The sequence below is a fragment of the Mixophyes fleayi genome, chromosome 6 (genome assembly GCF_038048845.1).
Source record: "Mixophyes fleayi isolate aMixFle1 chromosome 6, aMixFle1.hap1, whole genome shotgun sequence".
Taxonomy (NCBI): Eukaryota; Metazoa; Chordata; class Amphibia; order Anura; family Limnodynastidae; genus Mixophyes; species Mixophyes fleayi.
The window spans coordinates 118,317,675-118,338,589 of record NC_134407.1 but is presented as its reverse complement, the minus strand read 5'-3'; the positions used below and the strand labels follow the sequence as shown (position 1 = coordinate 118,338,589).

At 41.4% G+C, this 20,915-nt stretch overlaps 1 long non-coding RNA gene across 2 annotated transcripts in view; it reads left to right on the top strand.

Moving 5' to 3' along the window:
- LOC142161506 (uncharacterized) overlaps positions 1-20,350 on the top strand; it is a 60,777-nt gene extending 40,427 nt beyond the window's left edge. The window contains exons 3-4 of one of the 2 annotated variants that reach the window (XR_012693419.1): positions 19,487-19,707; positions 20,156-20,350. This is a non-coding gene — a long non-coding RNA (uncharacterized LOC142161506). The remainder of the gene's footprint in view (positions 1-19,486; positions 19,708-20,155) is intronic. The other variant, XR_012693420.1, reaches the window with a different exon arrangement.
- The last annotated feature ends 565 nt before the right edge of the window (positions 20,351-20,915 follow it).

Below are 20,915 nucleotides of genomic sequence, written 5' to 3'. Positions count from 1 at the left end.
GATAACTATATATGGAAAATGTAGCCTTCTAATTATCCATAGAAACTTGCATGCGCTTGCTTTGAACAACATGCGACCCCCATGTGATCAAGTGAACAGGAGGAAACCCCCAGCCAGCCCACTTTATAAACCCTATCTGTAAGAGCAATATTGAATAGTCAAAGTGTATCTCTCTCCCATATTACACACACACACACACATAAACACACACACACACATAAACACACACACATACACACACACATATATATACACATATACCCATACATTTACACACACACACACACACACATATACACACACACACATATAGACACATATATACACACACACACATATATATAAACTAGGGGGGAGCGGGTTCGGATTTTTGAAATCCGAACACCCCCGAACAGTGCCAATCCGAGCCCGGATCCGAGCACTGTTTGGGGATTCCCGCCCGACGCAAAACTCAGAACGAGGCAAAACATCATCATCCCACCGTCGGATCTCGCGAGATCCGGATTCATATTATTCCCCGCTTCCCGCTGCCATCTTCACTCGGGCATTGGAGAGGGAAGAGGGAGGGTGTGTGGTGGTGTCCTCTGTCCTGCTCAGTCCAGTGGTGCTGTCCTGTGCTCTGTCCTGCTCAGTCCAGTGGTGCTGTCCTGTGCTCTGTCCTGCTCAGTCCAGTGGTGCTGTCCTGTGCTCGGTCCTGCTCAGTCCAGTGGTGGTGCTGCCATAATTCCAGTGGTGCTGTCCTGTGTTGTCCTGTGCTGCTTAAGTCCATTCCAGTGGATTTTAGCAGTTTTTATGCTTTTTAAAAAAAAATCAGAACCCAAAACCCAAAACCTTGAGAAAGGGGTGTTTTGGCAAAACCCATTAGAACCCAAAACCTGAAGGTAATCAGAACCCAGAACCCAGAACCCAAAACCCAAAACACGAAAAAGTGGCCTGTGCACATCCCTAATATACACACATATATATATATATATATATATATATATATATATATATATATATATATATATATATATATATATTTATTATATACACACACACATATAGGTATTAATGAGCTTAAGATCTCTGCTCCTGCAGATGATATTTTGTTGTATATACATAATCCAAAGGAAGCTATAGTTCCCATATTGCAGAAACTAAAAGAATATGAAGATGTTACCAGTTTCTTAGTGAATAACAATAATTCAGAAACATTGCCTTTCTTTTCAAGAAGAAAAGAGAGGTTGAAGGGATGATTTCCCATTTAATAGAGGGATATTCAAATATCTAGGTTTAAACATACTTACCCATCACATCTACATGTTGAAAATATTCCAGATCTAATTAATAGAACAGTATAGAAACTTCAATCTTGGAAAAACCTTCCGATATCTTTTATGGGAAGATGTCATCTTATCAAGATGATAAGTTTTCCGTGTTTATTACATTCTATTCAGATGTTACCAATTATTGCTATTAAATCTGATCTTAAAGTTTTGAATAAGGCTTTTCAAAAATGTTTATGGTCTAATAAACGTCCAAGAACACTATTGCTTAGACTACAATAACCTTATACATTGGGAAGGATAAATTTACCAAATATCAAAGAGTATAATTTAGCTGCAATTGGATAAGAGGTAGAAATATATATAGTAGCTATGATTTGGATCAAGTGTTTAGTCCAGAAATAGATTTCCTAACCTTATTTCATATAACTCCTATATGTTTTCCAAGCAATGTTCAAGATAATCCTCTAATAAATTCTGTGTGTAAAGAGTGGAGACAAATAATTTTAAAATGATAACTTACTTTAGGTTGTTCTCTTTTACTTCCGTTGTTTTCTAATTCAGGCTTTCAAAATGGTCTAGCTTCTAGGATATTATATAACTGGAAGCCAGGATCTTTATCAATGTTTAGATGTTAATACATTTAAACCTTATGGGGCATATTCAATTGTCGGCGGAAACGCCGAAAATCTCGCTCCGTGCACTATTACCGTTATTACGGTAATAGTGCGCGGGAAAAAACGTTATTACGGTAGTTTTCTCACTGGATTTCAGCTCGCAGCTCCCTGAGCTGCGAGCTGAAATCCAGCTATTACCGTAATAACGGTAGTTTTAACGTGCCGGGGAATCGGAAGAATTGAATATGCCCCTATGACTTCAACCAATTAACAATTAACTATTCAAATATAGAAATATCAATGCATACGTATTTTCAGGTAATGAGTTATGTTAATAAGATATTGCAAGAAATGAAAGATATTGACAGACGGTTTGATTTAGATGGTGCACTGTGGCGTAAACTTCTGAGTACTTTTTCTACTTCTTATGTATGTTCATATGTAAGATAGATTACAGATTTAGAGAATATAAAGGTAGATATGGTAAAACCGTTGGATGAATTTCCACATTTGAGCCTTCACAATATTTTGAAAGCATATGTGAAGATGAATAAACAAGTGGTGTCTAGTTCATATAGAGAAATTAATTATAAAATATTGCATGAGTATAGTTCACACTGAAAGTAAAATTTATTATTGGTAGTGCACTAAACACTCATTGTTATAAATGTCAGCAACCAGATGCTGGTATAATACATTGTTTATGGTTTTGCATCCAAAAGGCCTATATTATGTTAATGGATGTCATCACCAGGTACCCCTAATTTAAATTTAATGATTAATTGAATTTCTTTTCTTTTTCATATGGATTGGGTGGAAACTGTTTCTGGTAAAGAAAAACTGACAGAAAAGTTTTTTGAGACATGTGGGTATATTTACTAATTTGCAGGTTTGAAAAAATGGAGATGTTGTCTATAGCAACCAATCAGATTCTAGCTGTCATTTTGTAGAATGTACTAGATAAATGATAACTAGAATCTGATTGGTTGCTATAGGCAAAATCTCCACTTTTTCAAACCCACAGTTTAGTAAATATACCCCATTGAGTCCTTACATTTATACCTTGCCCCACATATGAAGGAGACCCTTAAGTCTTTCTACCAGATTACTTCTAAATACAACCTTGAATTACTAGCAGGACAAATACCTTTACATACATTTATAAGGCAATATAAATTGGGTCAAGTGTAATAGAAAATTCAGGGGGGGTGGATAGGTTACATTGTTAGATCATTGGAAATATTATGATTGTAAAATGTGATATAGAAAGATTGGTTGTTTATATATCATTATAATTTAAATGTTTGTAGATTTTTTTTCATTTGTCTGATATTTATCTTTTTTGCATTATAACTTCAATAAAAAGAAATAAAAAAAAAAGAGTGAAATTTCTGATGTATGTAGTGATTTGTTAAAAAAAAAAGGAAAATAGCACACACAGTGGCAAGATAAGGCTCAGACCATGTCCACTTTTTGGTATTAGGTGTCCTGCTACTGCTGGCACTGGTACACATACTAGAAAGCTCAACACGGTCATGCATCTTCCTTAACTTCCCATGCACCAACTTCTCGCTCAGGGTGTAGGTCTAACATCCAAATCAGTGCCTGAAAGTAACATTGAGGCGGAAGAAAAACTTGGGCACTCACAGAATTCAGATGAGAGTCTAAGGAGGATATCCATGAGTGCTCTATGTGAGTCTGATGTTTCAGATTCTGTCACTGTCATTATAGAACAGCCTCCTTCCCAAATTCCTCAATCATTTGGAATTGTGAGAATGAGTAGCAATAATGGAGATTTAGACAAACAATTGACAATGCTTTTTTGGAACTTGCAAATGTGCAAGAGGATGAGGAGAATAATTGTGAATCTGAAAATGAATGTGTTGCACTTGAATGAAATAATGAGGAGGTTGAGGAAAATTGTGTTGAACTAAGGCAGCCACCAATGACACCACCTCATGCCCATGATAAGCGCATTATCATGCCAGGGAAGAAGAGGGAAAAAACACCTATTTTGTTTGGAAGTATTTTTATCCCAGCTCAGACATTAATAAGGCACTTTTCAGCCCAAAATAAGTAGAGGTAGAGACGTTGGACATCTAGGTACCTACTCCCTGTTATGTCATTTGCAGCGTGTTCATTCAAGTTGTGTTTCCAAACATGGAAAATTGTGTATAGTAGCAAGGAGCCCAGCATCAGGTAGCAGCTGGATGGATAGACACCTCATGCAATACTCACCGGCATCAACACCTTCGTCATCAACCTCCTCGTTATTAGTCTGTAGTCCAGTATCCAATTTTTCAATTCCAACTGACTCCCCTAATGCAATCCATGATTCCCAAAACACATCCTTGCATGTTTCAGCTGTTGCTGCTGCTAAGTGGTTGATACATCTAAACAGAAGTAGTAAGCATTTTACACAATTGTCTGTGAAGCAAGAAACCAAGTATAATAGCCAGCATCCTGTTGCACAGCAGATCACTAAATCCATGACAGCTGTGTTAGCATTGGATACACATCCAATTTTCACCTCAATGCATCAGGTGTTAGCCAATTAGATGAGGTGATGTGTCTATGCTACCACATTCCATCTCGATTCCATTTGTCCTGAACAGCAATTCATCAGCTGTACCGAGAAGTTAAACAAAAAGTAATTCAGTCCCTAGAGAATGCCATTGTACCGACTGTCCATTTAACTACAGATATGTGGACAAGCAGTACTAATAAAACAAAAGACTATATGACCATAACAGCACACTGGGTAGATGTACTGCCATGAGCAGCAGCAACTGCCTTGGTAACTTCACCATCCTCCTCCTCATCCTTTTAGCATAGTAGTGCTAGCACTCAATGCCCGATCATTCACAGTAAAGCTACTCTTTTTATTGCCGGTTTCCAAAGGAAACATACCGTTGTCAATCCTTTTGAAAAACTGAGGAATGTCATAGTAATGGCTTACCCCACTAAGACTCTACTCAGGATTCCTCATTACCGATAACGGTATGAACATTGTGTGTGCATTACGACTGGGTGGATTCCAATACATACCATATTTTGCACACACAATAAACTTAGTGTTGTAGAATTTCTCAAAGGTCGGTGCAAGAGATGCTGTTCGTGGTCTGTGAAGATACCGGGTTTTCTGGCCAAACTCTACCCACTTCACTCTGGCTGACCACCCACAGGTGCCTTTCTATCCCACGGAATCCTACCCAATACCATCTGAGGTTCTTATTAGTCATTCAGGCAAATGCAGTTAGAGAAGTACAACAGTACATTTATTGTAACAAAAACAAATCATTTACAAATGCTCGGCAGGTTTACCACATCATCTGTCCCTTATCCCACTAGCTTAAGGAGCTACAGTCACCTGGCTAGGGATATAAAAAGTACTTGCTATAATCCACATTGTGTGAGAAATGAGGAACAGGCTGGTTAAAGTGTTATCAAACTCATTTTGTCAAATGTACCTCCCCTACTTTTTTAGCCCTTGTTCCCCCGTGACTTCCTTACCCCAAGTAAACCTTTCTCCCCCAAGTCCAAAGTCTCTGCCCTACTGTGGTTTCACCTGGGTCTGAAGATAAGGTACAGAAAAAGTGGAAGCTGTTCAAATCAATTTATAGGCCATAGCAGGTGCTTAGAAGGGTGGGGTTATCCTACAAGGAACAAACACACACTGAATCGCTGTTTGGAGGCTTTTGGGGTACCTCTTTGGTAAGTTAGCTCTCAATTTAAAAACACATATGTCTGGCCCAAATATATGGGACTCTCATTGTTTAGAGTTAGGACCACCCTATTAGCAAAACTGCCTTGGTGTGGCGGGTGGCTTTAACATACATTTGCAAATGTGTGCAACTAAGACTTTTGCATTTTTATCTACAGTAGAAATGGCAGATCTGTTGCTGGCTATAGCAGTGTGCTGGGGGAAATTTTTTTTGTCTGATGATAAGGTAGACAGAAGTGCACAGTTCCCCAATTTCCCACCAGGGACCCATGGGTGCAGGCATATCATCCCGCCAAGCTGGAGTGGGACTTTATGCTGCTCTGTGTCATAAGATGAGACATTAAAACTGGGCCACTCCTGTCAGGGCCGCCATCAGGGGGGTACGGGGGGTACTGTTGTACCGGGCCCGGGCTCACCAGGGGGCCTGGTACAACAGCTCAGCAAAGACTTACCTGGGGCCCGTCGCTGGTCTCCGCCATTCTGTCTTCAGCCTGGCTGTCACCGTGACAGCCAGGCACCAGGATCCGATCGCAGGGGTGGAGGAATCATTCCCCCTGCGATCATGTGATCTGTCACAGGCAGAGCACATGATCACAGGGGGAATGAATCCTCCACCCCTGCGATCGGATCCTGGTGCCTGGCTGTCACGGTGACAGCCAGGCTGAAGACAGAATAGCGGAGACCAGCGGCGGGCCCCAGGTAAGTATGTGTTGCTCATGGGGGGGGCGCTCATGGGGGGGGGGTCCGGGTGGCACAGGGGCCCGTACTGGGCCCGATTTTTTCTGAAGGCGGCCCTGACTCCTGTGCACACGTCCATGGTAGGAGAGTTGTAGTCCAGCATCCCTTGGGTACCTTGTCCACCCTTAAATACCCAACTGCAAATAGTCCCTTGGCATGTCTTCTGCTTCTGGAGACCATGCTCCCCTTCCCCACATACTCGAGCGAAAACAGCTCCTTGTCCGGTTGTTTCTTGCAAAGATCCAATCCCACCTCCCCCAAACAACTGCTCAGTGGCAGGCAAACATGGGAGCTCCATTAATTCTTTGCTGCTGCAGAATCTTCTGTCTCCCTCCCAAAGTGGGGCCCCTGTATGTATGCTGGAGTGCATCTCCCCTCCCCAACTACCACATCCAACTGTTGCACTACTTCCCTCGCCTCTGGCGCATCGGGTTAGTGTGAATCCTCATTAGACCCAGATTTGCCCCTCCTGCCAGCAAACCAGAGTGGTTGGTCCAGTGCAAGTCACTGGTATGGGGTCCGGGGTCCGGGATCCAAATATTTAAAACTGGATTAGAGTGCTCCAAAGGTTGTGGGGCTGGTGATTCTTACTGTGCCAATGCCCTCTCAGGCTCACACTCGGCCAACATCTCCTCATCTGTTAATTCGTCATAGGGAAAGGTGTAGGAATAGTTTTTCCAGGGCCCCATACTATTGGCCCCTGCTATCTTCACACTTTTTTCAGCATCCTTTCCCTGCTGACTTGAAACCTCTGAATTAAGCGATCAAATCTCTTTGCCCAATTGTAACATCTTATGGGCTGTCCACTCTAGCACTTTCTTCCACTCAGGCAATTTCACCATGTACAGGGCTCTGGCCTCTGCTTTACATTGCAAAAACACATCAAACAGAATTCCGAACTTTTCCTGCTTGTCAACTCCTTTTCAGCTGCTGATCTTATTCCAGACCATGTAGAGGCGCTCCCAGGGCAAACAGACCCAATCATCTCTGGGGGACAGCAGCAGCTCTGGGTCCTGGAGGAATAATGTCGCACCAACACCTAAGCTGGATTTTGCACTGCTACTGCTATGGCCCTTTCTTCCTTTCTTCAGGGCCATCTTTATAGCAGGGCTGGGACCAGCTAATGTATTGCACTCTTGGGCTGAGACCCATACACTTACTGGGGCCATGTTACTGTTGTCCCACTATTCCTGGGAAACAGCCCAATACTCAGACATCTGCTTGCAGGGTGTACTAAATCCTTATCAAGCCTGCACTTAGGCAGATCTTAACCCTAGCCTAATGCCGACAACGCTTTTCATGACACTTTCTATCTTAAAGCTTTTAGGAGTAAGTTCAGGATAATGTGGTAACTGGTTTCTAGTGCTACCTGCTTTGCAGAGCCCTGGAATGTATCACAATACAGTTCCCCTGCAGCTCTACCCATAGAGGACCTGAAAATGAGTGACCTCACTGCATGCCACCAAAAATGTGAAGATACCGGGTTTTCTGGCCCAACTCTACCCACTTCATGCTGGCTGGCCACCCACGGGGGCCTTCCTATCCCAGAGAATCATACCCAGTAACTTCTGAGGTTCTTATCAGTCACTCAGGCAAATGCAGTAAGAAAAGTACAACAGTACATTTATTGTAACAAAAATTACTCACTAGAATACTATGTTCACACAGTCAATAAATGCCAGGCAGGTTTACCACATCACCTGTCCCTTACCACACTAGCTTAAGGAGTTACAGTCACCTGGCTGTCCAGACTTGACGACCCATGGATCTGCCAATGTATTTCACTGGTAGAGCCACCAGCCACCCTCCAGCTTCCAGCCATCAATTCCCAGAATGAACATCACCCCCCCCCCCCCACCACCCCCCTGGAGTGGCTCCAGGGTCAAATTTCCACAGTGCTTTCCCCTCCCTGGGCAAACCCCCCGGGTCTCTCCCCGTCAAACATTGGTGAGTCCTGGATTACAGGGTTGGAGAGGGGAGTGGAGATGAGCTGTACTTCCACAGAAACTCCCATGGATGGTAGACCAAACATCTGGAGTAGTCTTCTGAGAACATCGGATACTAATTAGCCTCCCCCTTCACCAGTATCTTGAAACCTGATCATTACTCATAACCCACCTGACTTCACTTTAAGGACAATGAATAACAACCTCACTGCCACATCAACAACAGACAACATACATATATACAATGAGCTACAATGTCCCCTTTTCCACATGGAATGTAGACACTGCAGTTGTGTCTGTTGAGCTGGGGAACAAAAGCAAGGGCTATAAAAATTGCTTGCTATAATCTACATTATGTGAAAAGCGAGGCTAAAGTGTTATCAAACTCGTCTTGTCACATGGTCCATAAAATTTGTGGGCATTTTTGATATTCAACAACCGCATGTAGACCATTGCAGCAACTGCAAAATAAATATCATCTGCCATTGCACCAACTGAAGCAAGTGGTGGAAACATGGTGGAATACAACACTTTATATGCTTCAGGGACAATAGGAACTGCAGCAAGCCATCAAGAGCTACACCTCAAGCAATGAGATAGGCAGAGGGGGACATGTTACCTTACTTCAGCACATTAGACAGCCCTTAGTGTTTTATACAAGCTACTAAAACCATTTGAAATGGTAACAAATTAAGTTAATTCAAACACTGACATTCAAGTTATACCCCTAATCAAACAACTGAAAAAGCAGCTGGAGAAGCTTAAGGAGTTGAAACTTGTCGAATCGGAAAAGTATGTCGGCCTTGTAGATCAATATCTTTATTCACTTCGCCAGGACCCAAGTAATTGCAACATTTTGCAATTGGATCACTAAATTTTGTCAACCATGCTCAATTCCTAGGTTTAAGTCATATATAATATCTTTCTTTCCAACTGCACAAATCCTCATAGATAGAAACAGCTCTTTGTGAGCAAGCTTTCGGCTTAAGTCGGACATGACACGTCCAGTGCCTCAGCTTTTCTTAAAAATGGTAATGTCTGAAAAAAACTTCCCTTTCTAAGAGTCACACTGATAATGAGTCAACAACACGGCAGCACACTAAAGAAAAGGTTATGACATCTGGTCAGGCTTAAAAGAAATGTCCAAATATATTGGCACCTCTACCCGGTGGCAGTCAATATTGCGACAGCTAATGTAACCTGCCAACATGAAAATGTCGGCAGGCTAAATGCCGACAAGTTGACGGTGTCAATTGCAATCACAATGCCAACATTACAAGACCAATGCCGACGGGTCCAGCAGCTAGACCCCAGACCCGTCGACATTGGCCTTTTAATGTTGACATTGTGATTGGCGACATTGACAATGACGCCAATCACACTGACAATATTGTCAACCTATCTGCATAATGTAAGTGTCCGATATAAGTGTATACATGTTTAATGCAGCTGGGAATATTGTGAGTGATAGTCAGAGGAAACTACTTCCCAAAAATTTCAAAAAACTGGTGTTCATCAACGTTAACTACAAATTGTATGAGGAATACTTTTCTTGCCACCAATTACAAAGATCATCTTCAACACTAGATTCCAGAGATGATGAACTAATACTGTGTGATGATAAAGTTAACATCAGTGATGAGGGTGTAGACATTGTCACCCTAGAGGAAGATGACCACTATTAGTTTGTTGAAAAATAATATCCCTATATATTCTCCACTCTCCAGTTCATCAGCCAACCACCAAAATGTTCTCTATTATGGGGGCCAAACAAATCAAGCACTTCAGTCACAGAAATAGCAGTCTCTGTTGCTGAAGTGCTTGGTTTGTTATACTACGTGCATGTATTTTTTAACATATGAGTAGGTGGTTGGGCCCAAAGACAGTTCCATTTTGCGCTATTTGAAATTATGTCCTTGGTCTATCATCATTTGTTAAATGTCTGCTGCTGACGTCTAATGAGCTCTTATTCTTACTGTCTCTTCACTTTCCAATCCATGATATAAACTGTCTAATGGTCAAGATATTTGTGCAAGGTCTTTGACCATTTTTTTTCTCGGTGCAGGCACCTTCGTCAAGCTATTTGTGTAAAATAACCATCCTATCAATCAGTGCTCTCCAACTATGTTTCACAAGGATTGTAGCATGCTTTGCACACAAAACCTGGTTGTTCAGAATTATGTATAGCAACAAGCAGCCCAGCATCAGCTACCAGCCAAATTTATATATGACTCATGCAATCTTCACCATGAATGCCTTCATCATCAACCTACTAATTTTTTTTTAAGTACTTTTATTTAAGTTTTCAAACAATATAATTAAAACATAACAGCCTCATAACCTCCTCATTATAAGTACGTAGTCCAGCATCCAATTTTCCAATTCCAACTGACTCCCATTTTTGCCAAGAGGCATCCATGTGCACTACACCTGCTGTTGCTAGGGTTGATACTTTTTTTGAAAAGGGGACCAAGAAGAGTAAGCATAGTTTTAAACAACAATTGTATGTGAAGCAAGAATTTGCAAGAAGAAACAGATATAATAGTCAGCATCCTGTTACATAGCGGATTACTAAAGCCATGACAGCTATGTTAGCTTTGGATGTGCATCCAATTTCTGCCGTCAATGCTTCCAGTTTTAGCAGATTAGTTGAGGTCATGTGTCCAGGTTACCATCATCATCATCATGATTTATTTATATAGCGCCAACATATTCCGTAGCGCTTTACAATTGGGGACAAACATAGTAAACTAATAAACAAACTGGGTAAAACAGACAAAGAGGTGAGAAGGCCCTGCTCGCAAGCTTACAATCTATTGGATAATGGGAGTTTGACACATGAGGTTAAGTCTACATTTGCAGTCGGCCCAGCCAGACTGCAAAAGTAAAAGTGACTCATAAGCTAAATGATCCTGTCACACAACAATGTTGGTCAAGGGGTAGTTGTATAACAGGTGGTAATAGGGTAGTGTAGTGAGGCTAAGAGGGTGGTTGAGCAATTTTATAAGCTTGTCTGAAGGGGTGGATTTTCAGAGAATGCTTGAAAGCTTGTAGACTAGAGGAAAGTCTTATTGTGCGAGGGAGAGAATTCCATAGAGTGGGTGCAGCCCGGAAAAAGTCCTGTAACCGGGAATGGGGGGATGTAATGAGTGTGGATGAGAGACGCAGATCTTGTGCAGAACGGAGTTGCCGAGTTGGGAGATATTTTGTGACAAGAGAGGAGATGTATGTTGGTGCAGCTTTGTTGATGGCCTTGTAGGTTAGTAAGAGTACTTTATATTGGATTCGGTAGAAAACAGGCAACCAGTGTAGAGACATACAGAGTGATTCAACAGAGGAATAACGATTTGCAAGGAAAATCAATCTTGCCGCAGCATGCAAAATAGATTTTAGGGGTTTGAGTCTTTTTTTGGGAAGGCCAGTAAGGAGGGAATTGCAATAGTCAATGCGGGAGATGATAAGTGCATGAATTAAGTTTTTTTGCAGTGTCTTGTGTGAGATATGTGCAAATTCTGGAAATGTTTTTGAGATGTATGTAACATGATTTAGATATAGGGTCAATGTGGGGAACAAAGGATAGGTGTGAGTCAAGAATTACACCTAGGCAGCGAGCTTGTGGGGTGGGATTTATGGTCATGTTATCAACAGAGATAGAAATGTCAGGTATGCTCTTGTTGGTGGGTGGGAATATTATTAACTCTGTTTTAGAAAGATTAAGTTTGAGTTGGCGAGAGGACATCCAAGAACGAAATGGCAGAAAGACAGTCAGTTACACGAGACAACACCAAATTCCATCTTAAATCCATTTATCCCAAACAGCAATTCCTCAGCGGTATCAGGAGGTTAAATTAAAGTCCTTCAGTAATTAGAAAATTACCTTCTATGGACTGTCCACTTAAGTATGAATATGTGGACAAAAATAAGTCATATGTAATGTCTTTCATGAAAACTGACACAAATCTTCACAGATGCAAACAGCTCCTTGTGAGCAAGCTGTCGGCTCAAGTTGCATATGACACGTCTCCAGCTTCAGCTTCTCCTAAAAATAGTAGTTCCAGCAAAAACTTCCCTTTTTTTAAGAAACAAGAAGAAAGTGGTTTAAAGGTCACATTCAATGTATTTTTTGCAATCCTGTCAATTCGATGGTGCAATCTGCAATTCTGAGCCATGATCTGTTCTTTGACAATTATTGTTTAGGTCTTCTTTGACTCCCATGGATGGATACATTTCTCCAACTAAATTGCTAACACAACTAAGTGACTACACACACATAATGACAGTTTATAACAGTCATTTCCATATCTGGACCGATCCTCATATGCCACTGGTCTTTCTCTCTCATCTTAGTGATGGATTTTGAAACTTTGCTGCATTTCCTTTTTTCAATTCAATACCAAAAATATTTAACCAGTCTATACAGTTCTCTAATTCCATCACATAGCATATATCATCAGCCATCATATTTTCATCTATACATGTATTCTTTGCCATTGCCAAATTTTGCCCTCTTATTTTCTCAGAATGTAGAGTTTCTATTGCATTGTCAAGACATATGTTTTTGGCAACCAAATCTGCATAAATTCCATCTTGATCCCATGCTGTCTGTCTTCTTACAGTAGCTTGTCTGTTAATGATGGATGCCCTCTAATGTTCAAAATGAACTGTGTGTGTAGTCTTTCAACATTTTTATTATGGGTGCAGCCCACATTTGTCTATCTACCTGTCCAAATGTCTACTGATGTCGCTGTCTATCTAAAAATCTCTTCTTCTTACTGTTGCTTCACTGTCAAGATGGATGCACTTTAGCATTCAAAATTTATTGTGTACCTAGTCCTTCAACAATTTTTTATGGGTGCAGCCCACCTTCACCTATCTAGTTCTCTAATTATCTAGTGATGCCACTGTCCATTTAATGACTTCTTCTTACTGTAGCTTCACTCAGGGCCAGTGTTCGCATGTCTGATGCCCCCTGCAAAAAATAAATTTGCATCCTCCTCTGTTCTAAATTATTTGTTCACTCAATAATACTTTTTTTTATTCTAATACAAATCCTATAATACACTTTAATAAAACGAGCAACACACAAATACATTAAACTGCAAATCATGTATTGCTAATATAAATGAAGAATATGTATTCTTTGTAATAAAATTTTGCATTTCTGGCAAATTAGTTTGGTGAGAAATACAAAAACAAATGGACCTCTTTCATCACACTGTAACCTCCTTCATTACACTTTTGCCCTTTCATCACCCTGTGTCCCCCTTTCATCACACTTTTGTCCCTTCATCACCCTGTATCCCCCTTTCATCACACTTTTGCCCCTTCATCAACCTGTGTCCCCCTTTCATCACACTTTTGCCCCTTCATCACACCATGCCCTCCTTCATCGAACATTCGGCCCTTCATCACACCGTGCCCTCCTTCATCACACCATGCCCTTCTTCTTCACACCGTTTTCCTTCATCACACTGTTTTCCTTCAATAACACTTTGATACCTTTATCAAACTGCCTCTTTCAAAAAATTGTTTCCCCTCCATCAAACTCTGCCTCCTTCATCATCACATAGTGGCCCTTCATCACCACACTTTTGCTCCACTATCACACTGTGACCCCTCCATCACACTTTTGCCCCTTCATCACACTTTTGCCTCTTCATCACACTGTACTCCCCTTCATAACACTGTGCCCCCTCTTTCATCTCACTATGACCCCCATCATCATCACAATGTGTCTCCCTTCATCATCAGAGTGTGTCCTCCATCACACATTTGCTTCTCCATTACACTGTTTTCCTTCAATTACACTGTGCCACCATTATCAAATGCCCATTTCAAACACACTGTTCCCCCTACATCAAACTGTACCCTCTCCATCGCACTGTGCCTCCATCATCACACTGTGGTCCCCCTTCATCACACTGTGCCCCCTTCATCCTCATACTATGACACCCTTCATCATCACACTATACCCCTTCATCTTCATCATCACCCTGGCTTCACTGTCAATGATGGATGTCCTCTAATGTTTAAAATGTATTGTTTGCATAGACTTTCAACATTTTTATTATGGGCGCAGCTGACCTTTCTCTATCTACTTGTCTAAATGTCTACTAATGCCACTGTCCATCTAATGACCTTTTCTTCTTACTGCATCTTCACCTTCAATATTGAATGTCCTCTAATATTCAAAATATAGTGTGTGTGGTCTTTCAACATTTTTATTCTGGGTGTAGCCCACCTTCATCTATCTACTTCTCTAAATGTCTACTGATGGTGCTGCTGTCTGTCTAATTACATCTGATTCTAACTGTCTCTTTACTTTGTATGATGCAAGCTGTCTACCATTCAAAATATAGTGTGTGGTCCTTCAACATTTTTATTCAAGGTTCAGCCAACCTTTATCTATCTATTGTCTAAATGTCTACTAATGCTGCTGTCCGACTATTGACTTCTTCTTACCGTAGCTTCACTGTCAATGATGGATGCCCTCTAATGTTCAAAATATATAGTGCGTGGTCTTTCAACATTTTTATTCCTGGTTCAGTCCATCTTCCTCTATCTACTTGTCTGTCTAAGAATATCTTATTCTTATTACTAGTGTCAATCTATTGTAAAATCTCAGAAATGTCATTTTCAGAATTCAGCAACCTCATGTAGATAAGAGATAAAGAAAAGGATTAGGAATCAACAGGCTCAAAATAGAGTAAAGCAGCCCTTTCCTTTCAATGCAGTCCCCTACTACATCTAAAATAAAAGCAGAAAAAGACAAATTAAAAATAGGTTCTACTCAATATGCAAACATGAAGGGACTATAAGTAAAGACCAATGAATAGTTTCAGTCTTAAATTCAACCACAGAAGTCTATAATAAAAGTATATGTAGTACCAATGCTACTCACGATACAATAAATATATTCTTCAGAATATTTTTTGATATGTAGCCTTGGTCCCGTCGGGTGAGAATGCTGCGATTTATTTCAATTGCAAGCATTTCCACTGTATAAACGTCCAGGCTATATGTAACACGTCTCTCCAGATTCGTGACCTGGTAGCTGTGTGGCCAGGAAGTACACATGACTCTTTTGCCTTCTGGCAATCAGGGACGTGGGAAAAACTGCAACAGAGGCAAGGGGGTGCAAGCAGGGGCAGGCTGGGCCGGGGGCAGGGGGGCATCGGCCCCCCGGGCCGCTCAGATTTTCCCCTTTTAGGGCCGGGAGGTAGGCCGGCTGGCCGCCCCCTGATGCAATTTCTCCGGGTTTTTTTCGTCAGCGCACAGGCGGCCGCATCCTGTGTAATGAGATGCGGCCGCCTGTGTGCCCCCCTGCCTGCAGTATCCCAGCCCGCGCCTGGGTGCAAGGCTGAATGGTGACGCGTGGCTATTAGGTACTAGGTTTTTTCTTTTTAACCTAAATAGACGTCCTATATGTAGTACTTTAAAGTGTTAATATTCATGTCTTAAGTTTTATAGCTAAGTAGATATATTAACAGGCGCGGGCTGGCAGGTTTCAGCCCGGGGGCGCACAGGCGGACTCCTCACATGACACGCGATGCGGCCGCGTCATTATGACGCGGCCCGCATCGCATGTCATGTGATGCGGCCGCCTTTGCGCTGACGCGGCCGCATTGCGTGACACGCGATGCGGCCGCCGGTAATATTAAGAAATTACTGCATCCACGGGGGGGATGGGGGAGGCGGATGGCCCGAACAGCCGTTAGACTGAGCGGCCCGGATGCCCACTGCCCCCCTGCCCTCCGGTCCAGCCCACCCCTGCATATTACAATGGAGCATTCTAATATCATTCCCAGATACATTCAATTGTGATGTTTAACTAAAAATACCACCTGGACAGCTCCCATATAAAAAGCTTTCAAAATTACAAAATAAGCTACCAAAAATAAATTGAGAATATTATGTAAGTTTCTCTCAAGTAATATCTGCGCTATTTCTAATTTGTAAATCTGCCACTATTTGTCAACCAACATGTTGGATATATATGGTATATATGATATACCTGGTGCTGTGATAGGCTCCATGATGCACCCATCGTCCGGTGTCAATGCGGCCCACCCCTTGCATCATCTCCGCATCCAAACAGGCCAATGTCCTGGACTCCAATGAAGTGAGTTCTAGTTGGGCCGGGGGACCACCACCTGTCCTTTGAGCATGCCTCCTGTTCTCTGTCAGTTTGTCCTTAAGGCGACGCTTAAAATCTTGCCACCTGTGTACATTAGAAGGATGAAATTGTCCCCAAAACCTTGACACATTTTATATAAGAACAAAGAGCAAATTGTTTCACAATTCCATATTTACCTTTTTTGGAGCTCAGTCACCTTGCGTCTTATTGGAGCCACGACATTGACCTCATTTGTTATCTCTTACCATATTCTGGATTTGTAGTCGGCCGAGAGCTGACGCGGAGTGGAGTGGAGCCTATCAACAGCCATTTCCACCAAAATTTCTATTTCTGTATTTGTGAAGTTTGGCTGCCGATTTTTTTACCCGCATGGGAGGATAATCCTGAAGCCTGACTTGCGTCTTTTTCAGACATCTCTACAAAATCAAAACAACAAACACTATTCTTTCACTATACAAAAAGGCGCACATCTAGGGCCATCTTACTTACCACAAAATGGAGAGTGATCCTTTGATGTAAATGTCCAGTTATACAGCAATGTCAATGGACAGCTAAAAAACAGATAGGAAATCCAAATTATTACTTCTCCTTATATGCTATGTAAGGGCGCACACCTAGGGCCATCTTACTTACAACCAAATGGAGGGTGATCCTTTGATGTAAATGTCCAGTTATACATCAATGTCAATGGAAAGCTAAAGAACAGATAGGGAAGCCAAATTATTCCTTCTTCTTATATGCTATGTAAGTGCTCACACCTAGGGCCATCTTACTTACCACAAAATCAACCCCGAATCCTATTCCTAACAGCAATGACTTCTCAGCCATGCTTAATTTGTCAGGGCTGACTATTGAATGCAGTGGAATTTTTATAGCGGATACCAGTGAGTTATCCGGCGTAGGCATCAGCACGCTAGGCCGAACACCTCCCCCCATTGCTAGGATACTTCATTTAATTGACAGGTGAATCAGCCATCTTTGTAATACAATTGAACAGTTATCCGCGCATGACATATTGATAAAGTTCCGTAAGGGAACGAAACGCGTTGAGTACCAGCTATTACATACCCCGAATTGTGATCTTATACTTCAGGGATACGAGTTGTTCCGTTCTTATATGTAAGTTTATACTTTATTTGTCAGTAAAGTTACACTATATTGATTCATACCTTTCCGCCTCTCTATGGTTTGTCCCGGCTTGACCGGAGCGAGGTCTGGGGAGAACCGTCTGTCTACGTTTCTAGTCAGCCTGGATGAGGAGAGATCGTGACTGAGCCGGCCGGATGGAGGAGCGATTGTGGATTACATATTAGTCTGCCTTATTACTGACGGACATCCATCACCTTAGTCCCATTTAAAGAAGCAGTCAGCTCAGAGACAGAATTGTTGGACTCTCCATCAAACATTGGATATGGATTTGTTTATTATTTGTACTCACATGAACACTTGTACAGAAGAAGCCGTGAGTGTATCCCTGCTGGGATTTATCATACATTTATTATTGTTGTGGGAATCTACAGCATTTTAAACATCCAGTATACATCCTTATTACATTCAGAATTTGATGTCATAGATTTATGGATGTTATTGTTATTGTTATTTTTATTTTTATTGTTATTGTCATTTAAATTTATAAATTTTTATTTTTATTTTTTTTATATAGTAATTATCCGAACATCACCATTACATGTGTTATATACCCACTACTGTAGTTTAGGTTGGTTGGCTTCTGGAATTGAGCGGTTTTGGTTTGCTTTCATGTTGTATTTTTAGAATTGGGAATTTTTCCTATGAGCTGCTCGTTTCAGGGTTAGTTTGAGTGAATCAATTGTATTATCTTTTTGCATTTGCCGCACATGACGTGCACTGAGAACCAATAGCTGTGCAGGATATTAAACTGTCTCACTTTTCTCACAACATGCGAGCAGCTACCTTCTCGCGTACTGAGCCGCGGGTCTGACAGCAATACTTGACTGTTGCTTTCAACCCACAGCCCTCTATGTAACTAACGAAGATAAGGCATACTTGCCAACTCTCCCGGAATGTCCGGGAGACTCCCGCATTTTGCGAGTGTGGCAATCTCCCACATCTGGATAATTCTGCCAACTTCCTAGTGAAGTGGGAAGAATTAAGTCCCAAACAACGCGATTCCCGGTGAATCGCGGTATTTGGCCCCGCTCCCCGCTGTCAAATGACGCATTTTGCGTCATCACGTCATGGGGGCGGGGTCCAAAATGACGCCATTTTGGAGCCCCGCCCCTGTTACGCCCACCTCCTCCGCAGGCTCCCGGATTTGACCAACAGAAAGTTGGTAAGTATGAGATAAGGTGTATGCCAATCGGGCCGTCTGCAGGCGTCTGCGAATCCAATTGGGCAGTCATTGCTCCATTGTGCAATTGCAGCGCAGATGGTGCGATTTGGGGAGAAGGCAGCCTGACCTCCTTGCAGAATTACGCCAAAAACACAGTATTATATGCAAGTGGCTCACCACAAACAAAACATGGACACATGTTTGCAAAGGCCACTTTTGTGTCCATTCCCTACTTACTATCATATATCAACTATTATATACCATTATATCCTTTCTTGTGCTTATTATGTTTCATTTAGTGCAGTTTATTAGGTGCCACTTAACATTTATAATGACCATTGCTAGTCCAAAATTACTTGCTTTACTTTCATTTGCATGTAGTGTTACTGTAATAGGAATGAATTATAATAATAGTATATTAACAATAAAGAAGTCTAACTGTCAAGCTACATAAATGGCAAGTTTCCGCTGTGTGAGTTACTGCACAGCAAAAAAGACAAAGGGCCACACCATTCTTTATGTCAGGAACTTAGATAAAACAAATATTATACTATTACAATATTTGTGCTAATATTTGTGGTCCCAGGAACAATATTTCTGATTTTTTCAAACGTTAACCATTTCATTTATGGGACATGAGTGGTGTACTGTATTTCCCATTGGAAGCTACCATTATCTGCATATTTGTTTATGTTGGAGAAAATATAAAATAAATAAAAATATAACACATCCTATTTTCCAACAGGATTCCAATGCAGCTACCGCAACCACCGCAGCAATGAAGAAGGAACATAGGAGGTGGTCCAACATGAGGCGGCAGGGTTGGTCCAGGAGGAAGCGGCAGTGGTGATGAGGTTGACCTGCCCCAGGAGGAGAAGGCAGCGGAAGACCATCTTTCCATCTCCCCAGTCCTCTTCCAGAGCCACCCTCAACCATCTCAGCAGCCACAGGTGCTGGTGGAAGAAAGTAAGTACAGGGTAGTTGTCATATAGTGGAGTTTTGACAATTTTTTTTAAAACCAGATAGACGTTGATATGAGAAACAGTTTTCCCTGCCCATTCACAGTAGAGGCCATCATAAGTTCCCCCGATGGGGAAACTGCTCACCCCCCACTTCTTGTCTTGTGTGCAGCTGTCTGTCTGGAAAATTGCAGCCTAGAGGGTGAGACTCTGCTTGGCAACATATGCAATGAAAAAAATATATATAGGCAAACACACACAAGTATACTATATGCTTCTTATTACTACTGTGTCCAGCATAATACAAAACTTTGCTTTTTTAGTAACATGCCATTTCTGCACTAAGCCAAGCTTGAAAAATGCATACCCATATGTACAGGAACCTAGACCTAGCATTTCACCACATTAATGTATTAAGAGTGCATTTACTAAATTTTGCATTTCTTTTTTTGCAGCTGACGAGGAGTTGATGGGTCCAACCAGACCACAGAGTCAGAGGCTACTATATGAACTAGAAAAAGAAGAAAAAAACGAAAAAAGAAAACACACACACAAAAATTCATTATCTTAAAAAATTATTAAATAAGTTTTATTAACTTTTTGGGTGTTACTAAAATTGTTCATATTATTATTTGTAGATTAAAATTGTTTATTGTTACAAAAGCTGGTGTGTATGATTTGATTTACAAATTATTATTATATTAATATTAATTTAAGTAAAGCAGTGGGTTAAAAGACAATGGGGGAAGAGACCAAGCATGGTATAATAGGAGCACACCTCGTATTAATGCCAGAGTTACTGGCAAAGTTTGCCAATTGTAGAAACAACAACCACCTATTCATGGGTGCCAGGGCAATAGGCATGCTGACACTTTAGGATTCACAGAGACCATTGGTGGTATAGGTGAACAAAGTAGTATAACAAGTAGGAAAACATATTTTAATGTCCATTACAACCACCACTATATAGCAAACAAGGGTACTTAGTAATACACAAATCAATGCTTGAGAGATGTTCCTATGACATTTGAAAACGTAGCGTTCGCTGCCGCAGGTACAGCAGAAAAGTGCCTTGTGGACGAACATCGTAGTATTTCCTGACGTGTACGGGCATGAGCACATACGGTAGAAACAATTGCACCTGAAGTCATTAAGCTACGTATATGACAATACACGTCTTGCTGACTTCGGCCGTTCGCAACAGTCAGGTTCGTG